Genomic DNA, 23,110 nt, shown 5'->3' with positions numbered 1-23,110 from the left:
GCGAAATTGAAAGTTTTGCACAAAAGCAGAATGTTATTTTTTGACACCCCAGAGGAAGCAGCAACATGGTTGGACCTGCGTGGCTGCCCGGAACGAGATGCGGAGCTGGCCCAGGAAGAGCACGATAAGTGAAGGGGATATTATATGCATATTGAAATGACATAGAGCGGGGTATCCTGGTAGAGACTATGTGGGATGTTTTTACCCATGCATCCAAGCCCTACAATAAAACTGTGCAGTACTGGCATGGAAAACATCATGATGGCCAGAACTCCCCAGAGAGTGCACAGGGAAAACATGAAGAATAGGCTGCCACCCGTTTTTGCCTATGTTGTGAGCACAGGAGGGCACTGCCTAAAACCACCATGGGGCTACACACACAGTAGCCTGAAACCATTGGGAATGGCAATGCTGATTGCAAAAAAAGCAACTCAGAACTGTGGGGAATTCATTTTCTTAATCCCAAAAATGGTTGCATTACCAGTACTCACCACTATCAGAAAGCTGGTGTTTTAAAACCACCAGACTTTTGTGTAAAACTGAACAAATGAAACAAAACCAGACCAAGGAAAGACTTGCTAAGAGGTGGATACAATGTAAAACTCTGAAATGACTTGAAGGAAGTAATTATTTAATGTATATGTAAAAATTGTAAGTGATTTAAACTGGAAACAAAAAGTGACATTTAGCTGAAACCTGGCTTAGTGAAACTGGATTCTGCCTGACAACTACCCCCGACAGGAGAAACCTGTTCAGCCACTCTTCCCAGGCCTAGCTGCATCCTGCTGCCCCTGGCCAAAAGGAGTTGTCACCTCTCTGATTCGATAAGGGGTGGAGCAGCTGGGGACTACAGGGAGTTGAACAAAGGCCTGTCCTGGACTCAGGCAAATGTTATATTGGGGGCATCGTAAAAGTGGCTTCCTCTTAGGGGAAACTGGGAGGGGCAGTGCCTCTGCTAGCAGCTGAGCTTGGGGGAAGTGGATAAACCAGTTATTCCACCCATTGATGTGGGAAGCCACACCCCTTTTTGACCAGAGCATAATTTTAAAAAGATAGATAACTCATAGTGTGGACTTGTCAGAATTATAAGTAATATCATTATTTTTGTGATGTTTCTGTGAACATTTTGAGAGGCGTTAGGACCCTGTGGTGTATTCTGGGGGGTTGCTAGCGGAAAATAGGGTCTCACTCCAAATGTCTGCATGTTAAAAATCTGACACTTCATCAATTAATGTCTCTACTCCTTGCGCACATGTGTGTAATTTTGGGTAAATGTTCGATATTGCAAAACCAGTTAAAAAGCGCAAAATGTTGTCATTTTTTAATGCAAGCCCCCAGGAAGATCAGAGGTGGACAAGCATGGACCATAAGGAATATATAATGTGCACATGTAATTTCAACAAATTGTATATCCGGGAAGGATGTATTTGAATCAAATATAGATTTGTGGGCAAACTGACCAGGGGAGGATCCTCTGACCCATAAACAGACTTCATCATGCTGACAATCCATTTCCTTCCCCCAATCATGGGAGGGGGAGAATTGGGCCAATGACAAGTAGAGAGGGGCAGGCTTAGCTAGGCCCAGGCACACACCCATTTTCTAAACACATAAAAAGAGACTGCTGGGACAGGTAGAGAGATTCAATTCCATTTGCTGGGGAGCATGCTGACCGACGACTTCACATCCAGAGATCCAGACTTCAAATACATCAATCTCCAAAGACCAGAACTTTACTTCAGAACTTAAAGCAAGGGCCTAAACCCACAAACTGAGAACTCTTCTCAGCAGGCCTCAGCATCCTTAAAATCATTTGCAACTATTCCACAGCCGGGCGAGCTGTTTGAATTCTTTTGCCAAGAACAATTGCCAGAGACCAGACCAGAGATCCAGAGTGACCCAGACCGCTGTGAGCAGAACCAGAGAGCTGACCCAGATCACTGTGAAGTGCCGAGACCAGAACCGGAGTCCAGTCCAAAACCTGACCAGATCCGTGACGAGGCCTAGTTCAAATTTATATTGTGAGTACCTAGCAGAACTGTGCAGAACCAATCTCTTAGTTAAAATAATCTAATCCAAACTGTTTTAACCTAAGAAGAACTGCCTCCTAGAAATCGTGTCATCTGTCATTTTTAAAGCTGCACAACTGTCACCTGTCAATTCTGCAGCTGCAGGCTGTCACCTGTCATTTTGAGTCATTTTGAGTTTACTTTAAATCCGAAAAACTACCTTTATTTAATCGTCCGTATCTCTGGAACCGTTTGGGCTAGGAACGAAATTTAATTACTAATTTTTATACTTTTTCCGCAATCACGATTCACGCACTCGCGAAATTTACCGCGATTTGCGATTTTGGCTCAATTTCTCCACTTGTCAAAATAGCAGCTCCATTCTTTCTTTTGTTAAAATCCGTTTGCAACTTGGTAATAACTCATAGAGCATTCTAAAGTGAGCCTGAAATAATACCAACACGCATCTCCCACTCACCCTGAATCTCTAGAGGGAATTAAATCAGTTGACACATTTTCCCATCCATTGCCATCACATTTAAAAGCATTTTGGGCCTGTGTTTCAAACTCCTACCTGTTTCCTCTAAGCTTGCTGGGGGGGGAACTGAATTTCGTATTGTCTTTGATTGCATTCCTGAGAACTGTGTGCTCCTCTTTCCATCTCCTTCCATTTCTTACATTACATAGGGGAGGGGGTGAATTGCCAGAGAAAAAGTGATTATCTTATCTTTTGCTAAAATCATATCAAGTATTTCTGTACTGCATTTTATTCCTCATTGCTTTTCCCTTGAAATCATAAAAGTATTTTTGCAACTTTATCCATCCTATACTAACTCCTCATTGATTGTAAAGAAGTGTGCTAGTGCCAGATTACCCATTGTTGATCAACATCATATGTCTAAGTGTACTATCAGATATTAATTTATTATAAAGTGTGATATATATATTGTTTAAATTCTCAAATAAACCTTTTAATTTGCAAAACAAACCTACTTCTTGGCTCAGTGGGGTCAGGGGGATTATAAGAGGGGGGTGTTATACAAGGGTGGTCATCCAGAGTACTGAACTGGACATAAAGATATATCAATAAGGGTTTCCATTCAGTATCCCAGACTAGGCATTAACTTAGCTGTAGTGTTGAATTGAATCCTCTTACAAAGTGGGGGCTCGTAGCCGGGGATTCCGGATTAGAACTATCACTTGTGCAGATTAATACAGTGTGCTAACTGACAAGATACATACATCCGGTCAGATCACCACGCTGTGTTACGCTGTAAAGCACTCCTCAAAAGGACGCTCTAAGGGAAAGGTCTGTTTTGCAAAAATAAAATACTAATTTCTGTAAGTCAGGACGGAAATCAATTTCTAGAATGACGACCTTGGTAGACATGAAAATAGAGAGGGAGCACCTCTTACATAAGCTATTTGTGAGGGGTGAGTGGACTCATCAGGACCAAACAGTCTGGTTGCAGGCAATCGCGCAACAGGTCACTGAAACAGGGTCAGATATATGGAGAGATCAGGGTCCCCGACATGTGGCCCTGAGTGAACTATATATGGCCCCTAAAGCCAAAGATGAACATAATAAGATTGCCAGGATAGCGGCATATTTGTACCTATATATGGGAGCCATGCAGGACAAATGTGCTGAAGGCCAAGATCTGGCAAATAGGCAACGGATGGCATTAGAGAAGGCCCAATCTGATCTGGACTCTTCTGAGCAGAGGATGCTCAGGAGCCAGGAGTCAGAAAAGGACAGCAGACAGTACATCACTAAAATAAAGGAGGATATGGATGTGCTGCAACAGGAAAAGGCTGACCAGGATACCAGATTTCTGGCCTTGCAGAAGGAGTACCAAGAAGGTTTGGATGCCCTACTGCAGAGCCAGAAAAAGCTGGAGCAACAGTTAGACTTCAATAGGGCATGTGCTGAGCAGGTAGTCACCCTGAAAAGCCACCTAGATAGGGAAAAAGAGGAAAGCAATAAATTGATTCTGAAGGACCTGGATACCCAGGCAGAGTTTAATCAGGAGCGCCAGAAAGCTGGTGCCTTCCAAAGGCAAAGGGACGACTTGGCGGCACAGATGCAGGCTCTTAGTCAGGAAAGGGATACCTTAAGCCAGGAAGTCTGCCACTTAAAAAGGAAAATGGAAGAAAATCACCTGGCCCTCCAGGGACTGGGTGACCTCCAAAAAGAACACCAGAACTTGTTAGAGCACACCAGGAGGGTGGAGGAGGCTCTGGCAAGAAAGGGGCAGGCCAGTAGGGATGGGACTCAGGAGGTAACCCTCCTGCAGCAGAGACTGGCCCAGTACTCCAGGACCAATCAGGAGGCCCAGAGAGAGAATGAGGCTCTCTGCCAGCACAATGATAGGCTCCAGCAACAGGTAGCGATGCAGGAGAGACTGATAGTCTAGTAAGGCCTTAACTGAGGAACTGAAAGCGCAGGCTCTTGCATTGCAATAGGGAACAGGGGCGGATAGAGATGAGGTTCGATGGGAAAGAGAAACTCCTGAGCATAACCTCAGGAGCCCTAATGCCAGAGGCCTTCACCTCTACCAGTCTGTGGACTCTGCCACCCCCATGTTCCCTGGCGCACGTGAGCACAGAGCCACAGGGATGGCAGATTACTATCCAGCTAAAAGTATGGGGCTCATAGGCCAGTACCACCCAGGAATGGAGGGGCGGGCATCCGGGCATGGGCACCCAAGCACAGTGCAATTTAGTGGGGAACCCCAGGAGAGTAGGCCCATTAAGGGCATCCTGAAAACCTCTGCCCAGTTAGGTCAGTGGGGGGGTACCCATCAAATCCTGGCAGCAAGGAGGGATCTGAAGACTCCTCTGAGCATTACAGGACACAGGAGACCAGGTCCCCACATTCTGCCAGCCATTCCCAGGCTCGCAGAATCCGGAAAAACCTGGAAGATCAGACGGGCACCTCTGGGAGTAGTGCTTCTGAGTCAGAGGATGAATGGACCACGTTTACCCCAACCAAAAAGGCCAATAAGTCAAAAAGGGCCTTGCTTAAGGACCCATTGAAACAAATAAAGGCAATCAGGAGTGTCATCACTCCTTATCATAAGAACGCCAAGTATTCCGTTTGGGAACACTTGGAGCTCTATGAGCAAATGATGGAGACTTTCCATTTGAAGGACAGAGTAGCTGCATCCAGTACGTCAAATGGACATTCTCCCCAGAATACTCCAGTTTCTTTGCGGGGCTGGAGGACCAAAATCATTTAAGATGATCCACCTATAAGGCGGCCATCTTGAAACATTTTTCTGTTCACAGAAATCCTCAAGAGGCTCGCAAGGCAGCCTACAATTTGCAATGTGGGTAGGATCAGGCCCCACAAGAGTTTGTGCAAGAATTAAAACGTGCTTTTGTGCAGACCACCAGAGGGGTGCGCATGGATAGCAGAGAATTTATCAATACGTTTTTCCATGCCTTACCCAAATACATAATGACCCAGCTCGTGAGAGATTTTCATGAGAAAAGATCTTTAGACTGGGTCATTGAACAGGCTACCCGGATCTATGAGGTGCAGAAGCCCATCGAAAATAAAAATAATGCGCCGAAGAACCCCAAAACCAACAGCACCCCTGCTGCTGCCAAGGTGGCAGAGGTAAAGGTTGCTCCCGTTTTAGATTTGGAGATGGGGGGGCCTAAAAACCTGCCTGCACCAAATAATTCACAGCCCAGAAGGCCCTCGGGCCAGTCACAGACAGGGAGTCGAGGAGGTAGTCCCACAAATGGGGTCCCCCGCTCCCCTGACTATGCAAGTCCCCGCTACAAGGGAAACCGACCAATCCTGGGTTATGTGTGGACTCCTCCAGCCCAAGGGGGGGGGGATCCAGCCAAGCACCTGACCCGGGGAACTTCCCTCCTAACTTCCCCCAGGAGGGCAGAAATTCTCCAAATCCTGGGCAGAACTTTTTCCCCAGGTATCCGCCCAATTTCCAGCCCCAAAATCATCCATCCTTCTTTCCCCAATTCCCTGAGCCCAGACAACCTAATCCGGGAGAGGGGAGGCCAAGGGTGGAGGGGTACCAAAATCTTCCCAACCAGGGGTACTACCAGAGAAGGGATAGCTACCCTTCCTGGGATCAGCCCAGGGGAGAAAATAGAGCCCCGTATCAGCCTGAGCGGGTTTCACAACTTTAGCGCCAGGTCCAAAATATGGCACGAGATCTGGGTCACATACTGAGGGCTCAACAGAACCCTCAGATGTGCATGCCACCGCAGAATGCCCCAAACTCTGGACCTGGTGCTCCAGAACAATGACGGGGGCAGCACCCCGATAACCCACCGGTTCCCAGGGAGGAGGCACAAGGGGAAGGGGTGTGTAAAGCCTTGGAGGAAGCTTCCTTCCCAACTTGTAAACAGCCCCTGGAAAACCAGGAACCGGAAACAAAATCTCCTACCCCTGAAAGTCTGCCACCCAAGGAGCAGAGAGGAGGTAGGAGAAACAAAGTACCCAAACAGACCCACTTTGTGGAGGAGGTACAGGTCTTCCAATTTGAGGGAGAGGGATCCTCTGAAGATCCTGGGAAAAGGATATTCTCCTTCAGAGATGGGGGAACTCCTCCCAAGGAAAAATGGGTCCCAAGGGATGCCAATTCAGACTAGGGAGATGTGGAGACTGAACTACCGCCGCCCATCATCTCATCCCAGAACCGACAATACCAAAATCCCATGGATCAAACCCATCCTGGTGACTGCCTCCCAAAAGGCAAGGGCAGACCGGAACCAGGGGAACCTAAAACCGAATCAACAGACTGGGTAGATGTGGGGATTGAGCTGTCGCCGCCCATCATTCTATCCCAGAACCAACAATACCAAAATCCCGTGGGTCAAACCCATCCTGAGGACTGCCTCCAAAAGGGGGGGGGTGGCCCAGAACCCGAAACCTTTTCCAGTTGCCAACTTATTCTTTCAGATTCCCCAGGCTCTCCACAGAATTCTGCCCAAATCTCTTCGCTAGCAATGTCCAAAACCAGAAAGTTAGCCCACCAGTTGTCCAAAAATGTGCATTATCTGTGCCCCCTTGAGGAGAAGGAGGGAAGATACTATGCCCCGGTACAAGTACAGTGGCAGGGTACAATTTTGGCACTGGTGGACACTGGATCCCAAGCTACCCTTCTGTCCAAAAGGGCCTTTGAGGAACTAAATTCAGGAAGGGGGGAGAATTACCGAATTCCTCTCACCTCTCTTCCTGGACAACTGCAGAACTTTGACGGGAAGGAAATTCCCGTCGAGGGGACTGCAGACTTGGACATTAAAATTGGGCGACACAAGGTGAAACACCCGGTCATAGTAGTGACTCCAGAGGGCACCCCTTGTTTACTAGGGAATGACCTCCTGAGAAGGCTGTCACCCCTAATAGGTTGTGTAAACAAGGTCCTCTGGACCCAGACTAGCCAACCAATAAAATTAAAACAGAGTGTCAACCATGTTAGTTTAAACGGCACCTGCCACATGGTTGAACAAAAATCTGACCAAGTAGAATTTCATTTCCAGAACAACCAAACTCCAGGCGTGACAGTAATAGCAGTAGGACAACAGACTGGTGATGGGGGGTCCTCTCTATTTCTGAAAATCAACCTTCCTTCCAGTTTAAGGTGGTATTCCACACTGGAAGGAAACACCCTGAAATTCTTTACTAATCCAGAATCAGAAACTCCCACTCCTATAGTCCAGAAAGATGTGAAATCAGCTCAGAGCCTGGCTGATATTCAGCAAATTGGAGATCAGTTGTTCATCCCTGTTCAGTTAAATGATGGGAAGGACTCGCTCGAGTGTGTGTGAACAACGGTAAGAGCTTCATCAGCGAAGCCATGTTCCGCCAACTCCCAAAAGATCCAGCCATTCCCACATTCAAACTGATAGACAAATGGGAAATGGACCTGGAAGCACCTAATTCCAAACATCTCCTGCCAAGCAGGTTTATGCTCAAAATCTCCATTGGCAACAAGAGCATAGTCCATAATTGTTGGGTCGTGCGAGACGTCACTGCCGCCTTTTACTTAGGCAGTGACATTCTCAATCGCTTTGCCATTAGTTTGGACCTAATAAACTTCAAAGCTTGGTTCCGATTAGCGGATAATCCCATGGGCTTTGATGATCCAGAAAAAGCATTTAGGTCAGCTGAATTGCTACCTTATGCAGTTGAAATTCAGATCAAAGAGGAAGTCACCATCCCAGAAAGGACCCGACAATTCTCCCTGGGATTGAAAGTTAAAAGAGGACAAAAATTGAAAAACCCTGATGCTTATATCCATCTAAATGCTTCTCTCCAACAGCAAGGGTTAGGGGTAAACCCAACACCATTAATCAACATAGAACATGACACCATTCCAATAGAGGTGGATAACAGTGACTTAAAGAGCATTACTCTAGCCGCAGGCACCATTATTGGAATGGCGGTTGATGACCGACATTTTTCCATTGATCTAGGAAATGAACTGTTAGGACCAATCCCCAAGGACTGTTTTGACAGTGACAGTGATGACAATACAACACCAGACAGGATTTTCACCCGGCATGGGGGAACTTCCTGGTGTACACTTCTTGCCCTTATGGTAAGGAAGATGTGACTTGTGACTTCAGGAGGGGTGAGGTGATTTTCCAGGTCCATGAGGGCTGCCTTATCCACCTGAAGCCCCCAGTCCAAATCAGCACTCTGACCAGGGACTTCTCCACCCAGCTGGAGGAGGCCGCTGAGATAGCCAAACCAGAAGTCTTTCCCGGCTTCAGGCAGATGGTGGAAGAGAGGGTCAACCTAGCTGATGCCTGTGTGACTCTGGAACAGAAGCAAAAGTTGAAACAAGTTTTCTTGGATTTCCAAGATCTCGTAGCGGTAGACTCGTATGACTGTGGTCGCACTGACATCCACACAACAACAATTCCCACGGACCCTGGCATGACTCCAGTGTTTGTGAAGCAATATCACTTGCCTCTTGCATCCATGGAGTCCCTTACTGAAATAATTAAGAACCTTGAGTTCCGGGGAACAATTCGTCCAGTACACAGCACTTTCAATAATCCGGTGCTGGGAATATTGAAGCCAAATGGCCAGTGGAGACTCTGCGCCGACCTTAGGGAGCTCAACAAACAGGTCCATACTTCCCGATGGCCTCTGCCGTGCATTGACCAAGGGCTGACCCAGATCCAGGGGTCACAGGTATTCACTGCAATAGACCTGACCAATGGATATTGGACCATGCCTGTCAGTAGGGAGGACCAATACAAACTGGCTTTTACCTTTGGGGGCCAGCAGTACACATGGACCTGGACTCCCTTCGGATACCTCAACTCCGGCAATTAATTCAACATTTTCCTACATAAGGCCATGCCCGACCTGGGTGCGAGGGGTAACCTGGCTTATGTAGATGACTAATTACAGCAGAAAGTTCATTGAAGGCTACGCAGAGATCACTAGACCCCTGATTCATCTCTTGAAGGGGGGGTCAAGTGGGAATGGGGTCCAGAACAATCCGAGGCATTAAGACAACTCAAAAGAAGCCTCTCACAAGCGCCTTGCCTAGCTAACCCTGTCAGAAACAAGGAGTTCTTCCTGGAGACGGGGTTCTCTAATACGTGCTTGACGGCAGTATTATACCAAAAGCATGACAAGGTCAATAAAGTAATCTCCTATGCGAGCAAAACTTTGTCCTCTGTGGAGGAAAAATTCAACGATTGTGAGAAGGCACTCCTGGCAACGGTGTGGGCATTGAAGAATTACCGCCCATTTATCCAGGGGGAACACATCATAGTGGAGACTCCACTCCAGCCTCTGCAATATCTCCAAAGTGACAGAATCCGGGCCGGAAATGTGAGTAATTCCCGAATTACTTCCTGGATTCTGTCACTGCAAGGCTTTCCTGTGGAGGTCAGATATGGCCAAAACAAGAAGAGTCCCCTCACGCAAGGTCTGGCTGACTTGCATGATTGTGCCAGAGAAAACTGTCTCGAGGACGAAAGTCTAAAAATCCAGGACAACATGGAGGCATACCTTAATTCCCCACACAAAATCTTTGAAGAAGACAAGTGTGAGGGAATGCCCACTGTCTATGTGGATGGATGCTCTTACCATGTTGACAACGACGGGGAGAAAGAACTGGTGGCTGGCGTAGGGAATGCATGGGTGAAGGAGTTCCCAGAACCCTCCGCTGGATACAAAATTGGTCCCCGAAGTAGTCAGGTGGAAGAATTGATGGCTGTGCATCAGGCCATCCTCACTGCTGTCCAGCATCAACTCCACGAACTGGTCATAATCACAGATTCGGATTATGTACGGAAAGGGTTCGTGGAGCACCTGGTCAACTGGAAAACCAGAGGCATGTTATGCGCTAATAACAAACCCCTGAAACATGGGAAGTTAATCCAAAACATTGATGATCTGGTCACCTTGAATGGGATGACCATCTATTGGAAAAAGATCAAGGGTCATTCCAAAGTGGAGGGACCAGACAAAACTGGAAATGACTTAGCTGATCAGCTGGCCAAAACCGGGGCCATCCAAAGGGATCTAATAGAAATAGAGTCCCTATTGGGGGAAATCCAGGTCACTGCTATCACTAGGTCCAAGACAAATGCTCACAATGATCTTTCAACTGCCCAATGGAGCAAGGAGACCCCTGATGCTGATTTGATTACAGCTCAGAAGGGGGATCCAATTATTGGTAAGTTTTACCAACACCTTGAGGACCCTGAGAACTTCCCCCTGACGGATACCGATTACATTGGGAAAGAGGACCTAAGAGTGTTGATGAAATGCCCAAAAATGTTCCGGATCCAAGACGGTTTGCTGGTAAGGAAATCCAAAGCTGGCCACGATCAGTGGGTGGTTCCTACCTCATTCCGAAGCCTGATGTTAAGTCACGCCCATGATGCGGCCACCGCCGGTCATAGGGGGTTTCACACAACACTGGAAATCTTAAGAGAGGTTGCATACTGGCCACACATGGGGCAGGACCTCGACCAATACTTGAAGGGGTGTCTTGTGTGTGCACAATTTCAGCCATCATCCCTCACACACCGTGCACCTCTCCAAAAGAGGGGGATGACACTGCCATGGTCAGATTTGCAAATCGACTTTGTAGGCCCTGTGATTCGCTCGTCTAGAGGAAACAAGTACATGTTGACCGTTACATGCTTGTTTACCAAGTGGGTGGAATGTCTCCCGGCACCAAACTACAAGGCAGAAACAGCAGCTGCCCTGATGATTAACCACATCTTTTCCCGTTTTGGTCCACCTCAAAGGATTGAGTCAGACAGAGGTAGCCACTTCACCAGTGAAGTAATGACAAAGATGTGGGAGATACTGGGGGTCAAAAGAAAGCTACATATTGCTTACCGGCCAGCTTCTTCTGGGGCAGTAGAGAGATACAACCGAACCATTGTGAGCATCTTAAAAAAAGTTTGTGGCAGATTCTGGGCCAAGTTGGGATATCCGACTACCTCTGGTCCTAATGGCCATCAGATCTACCCCTTCATCTGCAACTAAAATGTCACCATTTGAGTTGATGACGGGACGCAAGATGGTGCTTCCCCAGCATTTGCTCTACAGGACCCAAGAGCAGAAACTGATAAATGCCTCCACAACTCATGAGTATGTGGAGAATTTAAGGAAACACCTTCAACATGCTTTTGCCTATGCTCAGCGGAATCTAGAAAGATCAGCCGAGAGCATGAAGACCCACTATGATTTAAAAACTACTCGAAAGGAATATAAGGTCTGTGATCGGGTTTATCTATACAATTTCCAAAGGAACCAGGCCAAACAGCGAAAATTCTTGCCTACATGGAAGGGACCGTTTGAAATTATAGATGAGATCTCCCCTGTTGCCTATAAGATCTGCATCCCCAAAGGCAGTTTGGCAGAGGGGGAAGACAAGTGGGTCCATATTAACCAGCTAAAGTGTTGCCATCCCAGGCACACTTTGCAGCAACTGGAGGAGTCCTCTGCAATACCAGAGGGGACCGCTCCAGATTAATTCAGTTCCAACCCTAAAATATCCCACATATAGTCTCTAAAATATTATTCTCTTGTAAGCCAGTGTCTTTGAATGATAACTTGTATCTCAAAAGTAAAATGTTAGGTATGTTAAAGTATAAAATGTATATGTCTGCCACACCATTAGTAGTGATGGAAAAATGTCTACGAATAGGTATTGCCGCTTTTCCTTTGTCGTCCTAGGAGAAAGAAAACCTGGAGACTGACCAAGGAGGACGACCGGGGTCCGGGAGCAGAGACCCGAGGGGCCCAGGGTACCGCCCAATCCTCCCATCAGGACCAGCAAGGAGAACTGATTGATCGACTGGAGGGAGGAAAAGATGCTGAACTGTGCCACCTATGGAATTGGAAGAAGAGGAGGCGAACATCCCAGATCTTGCGAGTTCCATCAGTGAAAGGACAGAATGGCCATCGCAAGAGGGGGGGCGTGTGGGATGTTTTTACCCATGCATCCAAGCCCTACAATAAAACTGTGCAGTACTGGCATGGAAAACATCATGATGGCCAGAACTCCCCAGAGAGTGCACAGGGAAAACATGAAGAATAGGCTGCCACCCATTTTTGCCTATGTTGTGAGCACAGGAGGGCACTGCCTAAAACCACCATGGGGCTACACACACAGTAGCCTGAAACTATTGGGAATGGCAATGCTGATTGCAAAAAAAGCAACTCAGAACTGTGGGGAATTCATTTTCTTAATCCCAAAAATGGTTGCATTACCAGTACTCACAACTATCAGAAAGCCGGCGTTTTAAAACCACCAGACTTTTGTGTAAAACTGAACAAATGAAACAAAACCAGACCAAGGAAAGACTTGCTAAGAGGTGGATACAATGTAAAACTATATTCTGAAATGACTTGAAGGAAGTCATTATTTGATGTATATGTAAAAATTGTAAGTGATTTAAACTGGGAACAAAAAGTGACATTTAGCTGAAACCTGGCTTAGTGAAACTGGATTCTGCCTGACAACTACCCCCGACAGGAGAAACCTGTTCAGCCACTCTTCTCAGGCCTAGCTGCATCCTGCTGCCCCTGGCCAAAAGGGGTTGTCACCTCTCTGACTAGATTAGGGGTGGAGCAGCTGGGGACTACAGGGAGTTGAACAAAGGCCTGTCCTGGACTCAGGCAAATGTTATATTGGGGGCGTCGTAAAAGTGGCTTCCTCTTAGGGGAAACTGGGAGGGGCAGTGCATCTGCTAGCAGCTGAGCTTGGGGGAAGTGGATAAACCAGGAATATATAATGTGCACATGTAATTTCAACAAATTGTGTATATCTGGGAAGGATGTATTTGAATCAAATATAGATTTGTGAGCAAACTGACCAGGGGAGGATCCTCTGACCCATAAACAGACTTCATCATGCTGACAATCCATTTCCTTCCCCCAATCATGGGAGAGGGGAGAATTGGGCCAATGACAAGTAGAGAGGGGCAGGCTTAGCTAGGCCCAGGCACACACCCATTTTCTAAACACATAAAAAGAGACTGCTGGGACAGGTAGAGAGATTCAATTCCATTTGCTGCGGAGCATGCTGACCGACGACTTCACATCCAGAGATCCAGACTTCAAATCCATCAATCCCCAAAGACCAGAACTTTACTTCAGAACTTAAAGCAAGGGCCTAAACCCACAAACTGAGAACTCTTCTCAGCAGGCCTCAGCATCCTTAAAATCATTTGCAACTATTCCACAGCCGGGCGAGCTGTTTGAATTCTTTTGCCAAGAACAATTGCCAGAGACCAGACCAGAGATCCAGAGTGACCCAGACCGCTGTGAGCAGAACCAGAGAGCTGACCCAGATCACTGTGAAGTGCCGAGACCAGAACCGGAGTCCAGTCCAAAACCTGACCAGATCCGTGACGAGGCCTAGTTCAAATTTATATTGTGAGTACCTAGCAGAACCGTGCAGAACCAATCTCTTAGTTAAAATAATCTAATCCAAACTATTTTAAACTAAGTAGAACTGCCTCCTAGAAATTGTGTCATCTGTCATTTTTAAAGCTGCACAACTGTCACCTGTCAATTCTGCAGCTGCAGGCTGTCACCTGTCATTTTGAGTTTACTTTAAATCCGAAAAACTACTTTTATTTAATCGTCTGTATCTCTGGAACCGTTTGGGCTAGGAACGGAATTTAACTTTCATCTGAAACCTTAGAATCTAAGCTTTCCAACGAACCTAAAACATTCCTACTCCTTATACTTTTTCCGCAATTACGATTCACACACTCGCAAAATTTAACGCGATTTGCAATTTTGGCTCAATTTCTCCACTTGTCAAAATAGCAGCTCCATTCTTTCTTTTGTTAAAATCCGTTTGCAACTTGGTAATAACTCATAGAGCATTGCTAAAGTGAGCCTGAAATAATACCAACATGCATCTCCCACTCACCCTGAATCTCTAGAGGGAATTAAAATCAGTTGACACATTTTCCCATCCATTGCCATCACATTTAAAAGCATTTTGGGCCTGTGTTTCAAACTCCTACCTGTTTCCTCTAAGCTTGCTGGGGGGTGGGACTGAATTTCGTATTGTCTTTGATTGCATTCCTGAGAACTGTGTGCTCCTCTTTCCATCACCTTCCATTTCTTACATTACATAGGGGAGGGGGTGAATTGCCAGAGAAAAAGTGATTATCTTATCTTTTGCTAAAATCATATCAAGTATTTCTGTACTGCATTTTATTCCTCATTGCTTTTCCCTTGAAATCATAAAAGTATTTTTGCTACTTTATCCATCCTATACTAACTCCTCATTGATTGTAAAGAAGTGTGCTACTGCCAGATTACCCATTGTTGATCAACATCATATGTCTAAGTGTACTATCAGATATTAATTTATTATAAAGTGTGATATATATATATATATTGTTTACATTCTCAAATAAACCTTTTAATTTGCAAAACAAACCTACTTCTTGGCTCAGTGGGGTCAGGGGGATTCTAAGAGGGGGTGTTATACAAGGGTGGTCATCCAGAGTACTGAACTGGACATAAAGATATATCAATAAGGGTTTCCATTCAGTATCCCAGACTAGGCATTGACTTAGCTGTAGTGTTGAATTGAATCCTCTTACAACTATCATAGCGAGGATGATGGATGGGCACCGATGGATAATGTTGAAACTAGGCTGTGATACCCTTGATTTTGTTGGACTTAATGGACTGGAATATAGTATGTTGAGCACAGAAGTAAATTGAGTAGTAATGCGTGTTCGAAGAGAAGCAAATAGGAGCGGCAGGATGGAGGCACCCTGCCCCCCGAGTAGTAGTAGTAGGATAGCCACTAGGATGACCTCACCCTGCTGAGCTGCGAGTATAGGCAATCGCTAGAAAGAGCTACATGCGGGGGTGCCTGAGATCCAGGGAAGGAGCTGGGCAACAATTGGGGGGGTGATGTTGGGGATGGGAAGGGAGGTGGGAGGGAGGGACGGTGGGGAGTTTGGTGTGTTTTTAGTTATATAGCTATATAGATTGAGAAGGAACTTAGAACTGGATTGCACCGGTGGAGGGCGGGATGGAATTTTAATAGGCCATGGGGGACCTTAAAATAATTACTTGGAATGTCAGGGGGCTAAATAGCTACTTAAAGAGAAACAATGTCATGTCTGCGTAGGCAAAAGATAGACATTGCTCTGCTGCAGGAGACCCATCTGACACGAGATAAGATGGAGATGATTGCTTAGAAATGGAAGGGAGTCATGGTGGGCTCATCATATTCTGCCTATGCTAGGGGAGTGCTCATCTGGGTGGCGTCACATGTCCCGTTTCAACTGTTGCAGGAGATAGCTGAGAAGGACGGGAGGATGGTCATACTGAGGGGATTGGTGGAAAACAGGGAGATAAGCATTGTAAATACATATGCCCCGAATTAGAATACAGCAGCATATTTTAGAACCGTGTGTATGGGGAGTGCGGTGATCTGGGGAGGGGACTTTAACTGTGTACTAAACCCTAGGGTGGCGGTGATCTGGGGAGGGGACTTTAACTGTGTACTAAACCCTAGGGTGGATAGATTGGACGGGAAGATGGATAGACCTGCCCCTGTGGAGGCTGAAACAAAAGTAAAGGCAATACTCGCATTATTCCCCCCCCCCCGCAGTGGTTGCACACTGGGCTGGATTATGTCTTTGCTACATCAGAGGTAATAACAGAATGTACACAAGTAGAATATAAAGCAAGGGCCATTTCAGACCACTCACCCCTGTTTCTTGGATGGCAATACCACCCCTCAAGAGCAAGGATTCTAACATGGCACCTCCGGGCAGAGGCACTGAAAGACCCCCTTTTTAGGGAGAATGTGAGGGAGGAGATTATAAACTATTTTGAAACAAATACTGGTAGTGTGGACTCGGCAGGTATACTGTGGGAAGCCTTTAAAGTTGTGATGAGAGGGGTAGCCATAGCAAAATCTAAAGGTCTGCAAGGGGGATCCTGGCTGACCTATGGGAGACAGAAGGGGAGTTGGAAAAGGCATTGAGGGGAAGTAGTAATACTAAGGCAGAAATGGAATTGATACTTAGGCTGCAGCAGAAATGTGCGGGTCACTGGGAAAGATTGTGTAACCTCAATTATAAGAAATACATAGAGAGACAGCATGCAGGAGGAGATACACCAGGAAGGCTCTTGGTGTGGTTATATAAGAGCAAAACCCCCACACCCCCGATTAGAACAATAACAAGGGAAGATGGTAGTGTGGCTGACACCCAAGAGGGAGTGAATCAGGAGTTTGTAGACTATTATAGGCTACTATATGGAGATGTTGGGGAGAGTGATTGCCAGACGATAACAGAAACACTGGAGGATATAGGACTGCCCAAGATAAGTGTGGAGGAAAGAGAGGAGCTGGACGCACCGATTACCCTTGAGGAACTAGAGGAGGTGGTGAGAAAGTTGCCCACTAGTAAGAGTCTGGGGGCTGACAGACTCCCAAGTGAATTTTATAAAGTATATAAAGAAGAAGTGCTACCCCCGCTGTTAGAAATGTTGAATGAAGCGTTTGAGTTGGGAAGATTGCCAGAGTCACTAAGAGAAGCGATCATAATACCGCTACCCAAACCTAACAAGCCCGGACACAGCTGCGGCTCCTATAGACCCTTGTCGATGTTGAACCAGGACAGCAAGATATTGACGGCTGTCCTAGCGAATTGACTGAAGAAGGTTATTGGTAAACTAATACACCCTGATCCTACGGGCTATGTCCTAAATAGGAACATAACCAATAATCATAGACGACTCCAACGAATTATCGAGTTTGGGAGCAGGAGCAAGGGGGAAATGGCAATTGTGTCTCTGGACACGATAAAGGCCTTCGATTGGGTCAAGTGGCCATGGCTGATGGCGGCCCTGGCACACTATGGGATGGGAACAGGATACATACAGTGGGCGAAAATGCTCTACAGTCAACTGTTAGCCAGAGTCAAGACGTTAGCAGTGATATCGGAAAGATGGCAGCTTAGCATAGGCACAAGACAAGGATGTCCGTGGTCCCCAATGCTTTATATACTGGCCCTGGAACCCCTAACAATATACTTGCGACAACAATATGACATCATAGGCATAGCTGTGGGAGGGGAAAGACACCTGATCTCCCTGTATGCGGATGACCTGTTGCTGTACCCAAGGCACCCGGAAGAAATACATTCTAGAAGTGTTTGAGAGATATGCGAGGTTGTCTGGTATAGCAGTGAACCCTCAGAAATCTAGCATGTTCCCGCTGGGAGTGTATAGGGAGATTCCAATGGAATGATTACCGGTGTTACAGATACCATGGGCGGTTAGCACATTTCGTTATTTGGGGATAGATGTGTACCACACAGTGGAAGAGGAGCACAGGCACAACACAGAGGTAGCCATTACAAAAATTGAAAATAGCATGAGATTTTGGGCGAAGCTGCCCTTAGCTATGATGGGATGAGGGGCAATGCTAAAGATAGTTATTCTGCCTAGGCTCCTGCACTACTTTGGGAATATACCATACCTGATACCCAAGAAGTTCTTCATTAAACTGAATAGTGTGTGTAGGGACTTCCTGTGGCATGGCACGTGAAACAGGGTGGCGTTATGGAAGCTACAGAATTTTTATGAAAAAGGGGGGATAAAACTGCCTAATTATGAGGTCTATTATGTAGCAAGCCAATTGCAATATGTTGCTAAATGGCTCTCAGATGAAGTGACCTCTGAATCCAGGTTGTTTGGACAAGATTGTGCCCCATTCTATTTGAAAGAGATGATGTGGTTGCCCAAGACAGAAATGGAAGGGCGTCCCAAGATGATGATGCTAGGTTGGAAGATGTGGCGCAGGGCATGCCAGATGATGGAGAACCCATCCCCACTTTCCCAGCAGGTACCATTAGTTGCATTGACAGGGGGAGAGAAGCAGCTCAGGATGATACTCAGGAACCAATGGGAACCGGTCGGGCTAGCAACAATTGGGGATATCTGGCGTGAGGGGTCTATCATAGAGTTCGAGGTGCTGGGTGAGGAGACTAGGTTACACACGGGCCAGTATATCACGTACCACAGAATGGTGCAAAGAATTAAAAGAACATGGCCCGCAATGGTACTCGAGGAAGAACCGGATGCTACCGTAGATATAATATGTGATATAACTGAGGGGAGACATGAAATATCTAGAATATATGAGATGATCATGTCTAAAGTTGGGAAGGAGATAACACAATTATGGCAAGACTGGGAAGCGGAAGTAGGAGCCCCGATGGAGGACGGGATGTGGGAAAGAACCCAGGGGTACCATAAGAAGGTGTCGAGGAATGACAGGTTAAAACAGATACAGCTCTATGTCACGCATAGGGCGTATATGACACCGCAGAGGATATCCAGGTGTGAAAAGGCAGGACGGCAGGCATGCCCAAAATGTGATGAGGAGAAAGCGGGTATGGTACATATGTTTTGGTCATGCCCGGTTATTGAGCGATTCTGGAGTGAGGTTGCACAGAAACTAGCGGAGAAAGGGGTCAAGATTGTGGTGGACATGGTGTGGGCCTGCTTGTTGGGTGGGTTCCCCAGATCACAGAAACTTAAGCATGTGGGCAAATTAAAAGATCTAGCATATGTGCTTACAAAGAGGAGGATTGCAATGGGGTGGAAGACATGCCACAAACCACGAGTAGAGGTGTGGTGGAAAGATCTGCAGAAATGGGCGGAGGCAGAAACCATGGTATGGCAAGAAGCGAACAGTGCTGGGAGGAGGAGGAGTCAGAGACCCTGATGGCCTGGAAAGCATTAATAGCGGAGTTGTTTGGGTCAATACAAGACCCGACAGAACCCATGGAAGGGGAGATCCCACCACAAGATGCAAGAACGGACGAGGGATAGTCATAGGCTCGGAATGGGGGGTGGGATAAGGGAAGCAGTGCTCAGAATTAAGTAATGTGCAATTGATATGTTAACATATTGTTAAGACGGATTTCTGAACTCTGTCCTGGCGGCGCAGAAGTTCAGAAGGCCAACCTAATTACTTGGAACAGGGTAACCTCTGGACAAACCAGACCAATCAGGGTAGCGATTGCGGCGGTCAAGACTAGGTCTCAAGAGGGGTGAGGGTGACTGAAAGCCCGCAATGAGCACACAAAGCAACAACACTTACAAACTACTCCAAACAGGTGTTATAATAAAAATATATACACATTTATTCCAAGGCCTTTGCAATAATGACCGTAGCGAGAAATCACAATAAAACTCTAGTAAACCAACACATACCAAACCAATACAATACATATACAAATAAAAACAAGTCTAAAGTGTTAGATGCACGAAATGTGTAGTCCACCTAGAAGGGGAGGAAAACAGGCAGTGCGAAATAATGATTAGACCCAGTCCGCCTTCGGAGGCACCTAACTAAAAGGAAGTCCAAGCCCTACGAAGAGTGGAGCCTTGTGCTCAAAAGTACCTGCACACGCTGGTGCCAACGGGCAAAAAGGGTACTCTCTTCGAGGGAATCAGGCCGTTCAGTTTGGTGCACAAATGAAGAAGAACAGAGTTCCGCGACTCAAGTGCAGCCTCCACTGTGGGCAGAAGCAGAGCGCGAGTACGGAAAAGCGTGCTGTTTGACACAGCGGGGAAAAGCTATGGGCTCCTGCAGGAGGGTGACCAGTTCCTAGCTATGCTACTCACCGGTCCCCGATGCAAGCAGACTCAGGCTTCTCCGTGTCAGTTTCAGTGCTGGCAGGTTCAGGGGAGCAGGGGACGTCTCATCGTTGTGTAGATTCTGCAGCAGCAAAGTTGAGTTAAAGATGTCCCAAACGAAGTGAACCCGCACAGTTTGTTACCACAGCAGGGCAACGGAGCGGCCATGTGTATCTCAGCCAAATGTACACTACTCACTTCAGACCTGGGAATGCCAAGTGTACGAATCGTGTGAGAGTGACAAGGACTCGAAATACAACACAACCTGGCGGCGGTTACAGAGCAAGACTCCTGGGTAGGCTGGTCAGTTTGCTGGATGGCCCAGAGACACTTCCAAAGGCTTACGTGCAGGAGATGGTGAAGATGCCGAGAATAGCTGTCCCCGCTATTCCAAGGGTCGAAGTACCAGTACAAGCCTTCTGGTTCGATCAGAGGTAGAAAGGGTTTCACAAGGCAACAGCAGTGCAGAGGAGCAGTCCTTCAGCGGGTCACCAGCGATTCATCAGTTCAGCCTCGTGGTTGCAGGATACTTGGCTCCTGTATTCCTTTATTCGTGAGATCTCAGGAGATCGACATGGTAGTGGCGTTTCCAGCCCCCTCTTATCCACGGTTCCCTTCACGCCAAAACGGAGGGGACCCAATGGGAGATCCGCTCATAAAACACTCACACCATACGTGGACCTATCACGGACCACGGTGGTCCCAGGCATTCATACCACACTAGACTCTCTGGCACCCAGGATGTGGATTGGGACCAGACATCCCAGCCCACATCCTGGAGGCACACACAAGGCCTGTAGAAGCCCGCGAAAGCATCTGTGTTTCGCGGGAAAGTACATGCCCAAATAAGGAAGGCCCTGGGTCGACTCGACCTGGGGAAGGTGAAGGGAGCAAGACGGTCAGCGGACAGGACAAAGGAGCCTCGTGGTCTGGCCATTTTGGGAGCCAGGCCACCATTTTGGGCTAAGCACGAGAAGCGTGCTTAAAACGCCAAAAGGAGCTCAAAACACAAGAAACGATCGCTGCCACCATTCCCGTCCGTGATTCACTTGCACCGACCAGTTACAATCCAAAAAGAGTATCTAGGGCCTGTAGAAGCCTAGAGACCCAAGAGAGCAGTAACTTAGCTTACAGTGCCCTCTTGTGTCATGTTGCACGAAAGCCGCAACATGATAAAGAAACTAGGGAAAACAGCATTTCCCGGTACTGACTGTCTTAAGGGCATGTCAGTTTCCCTGTAAGAATGGAGCGAAAGCCCAGAGGAGTGCGGCAGAAGGCTGCACTTCTCTGGCAAAGTCTAGATCATGGTGAAAACAACAGCAAAAAGTTTAGGGGTTGCCACATGGAAGGAAAATTACCCACAATTAAGAAATCTTTCCTAACACATATGCACTGCATGTTTTGTTTGTATTGTTTGTTTGGTAAACTAATAAAATTGTTTAAAAAAACAAATTAAAAAAAGGAGCTTAACCAGGACACATCTTCCACCCTCATCAGATTCTGCAGAGATAACCTTGTATTGGAGATGCTCATTGATAAGGGTAATAACTCTATTTCTCTTTCCAAATGCCTCACTCGAAAAAACCTGTGCTACCCAAAGATGTTTCAGTTTAGCAGCTTGTGCTTGTGAGAGGTGAGATTCTTGCAAACAAGCTATGGACGGTTTGGCTTTGTTAAGATGACAGAAAATCTTCTGTCATTTAAGAGGATTACCTAGTCCCTTAACTTTCTACGGAGTTATATTAAATGACATTGGGAGCCATTGAGAAAGTATATGCAAGCTCATAGTTTATATTAAGAGAATGTTGCATGAATAGACTAATGGGGAGGAGACAAGAGGAAAGGGGGATGACAAACAAGGTTGACATGGAATTTTGTAATATACAAGAAAATCTGATGATAATGATAAGAGTAGTGGCTAGCTAGAAACAGCCACTCCAAACCATATCAGAGTTGAAACAGTGAGAAATAGGGGTGGAAAGCCAGATCCGGAAAGGCTCACTCAATGCCCCCCCGCTCAGCGCGAATACAATGAGTTGGAAGACATTTCTAATATGTAAACCTCTTCATGTAGGTTGTCCTGATGTGTCCATATCTTCTCTTCTGTGCCTTTGAATGAATCTACGAAGATCAGCCGGATTATGGAATGTGACCATGTGGCCATTGAGGGTGACATTTAGAGAAGCAGGATGGATGATTCCATATCTTGTGTTTAATTGCCTAAGAGCAGGCCTGAACGCCATAAGTTATTTTCTCCTTGCTGCAGTGGCATTAGAAACATGTTGAGATAAAAAAATCGTGGTGCCCTCCAACACCAGTTGCTTGCTTTGCTTTGCTTTGTCTATGATGAGATGGACATGGGAATAGTCCAATAGGGCATAAATCAGAGTTATTGGAGCATTACGAGATGGGGTTCTGGGACCCACATGATGAGCCCTTTGAATATTGAGTTGCAGAGGTGTAGGGAGATCCAGAAGCAGTGGAAGCATATGATATAGAAAATTAGTGGGGTCATCTTTCTCAATATTCTCTGGAAGACCTACAATACTAATGTTATTCCTCCTATTCCTATTTTTCTAGATGTTCGGTTTGCTTCTGGAGGGACATAACTGAATGTTCTAGAGCTGTTACTCTTCCTGTAACATCTACCGCAGAAGTTAAAAGAAGGGTCAACGTCTTCTTTCAACTTCATTAATTCTTGACTCGAACGTGGACCATTTGTTGTCCAGCATTTGCAGTTTGGCAGTCGTAGCTTCCATGAAAGGCTTGAGGGCTTTGATCTCGGCCAAAATGGCTTGCATGACAGGGTCTTGTAAGTCGTCTATGGGTGTGGGAGAGTCACTTTTCTGTCTCTTAGGAGCATTGTTAGTCGACGTTGAGGAGCCATCATTGGGTTGTCCTTTTTTCAAGGTCATGTTAATGCTGGGTACATAGT

Source organism: Ambystoma mexicanum, chromosome 7p (genome assembly GCF_040938575.1).
Source record: "Ambystoma mexicanum isolate Mex_15411 chromosome 7p, UKY_AmexF1_1, whole genome shotgun sequence".
NCBI lineage: Eukaryota > Metazoa > Chordata > Amphibia > Caudata > Ambystomatidae > Ambystoma > Ambystoma mexicanum.
Note: the sequence above shows the minus strand (reverse complement) of the source record.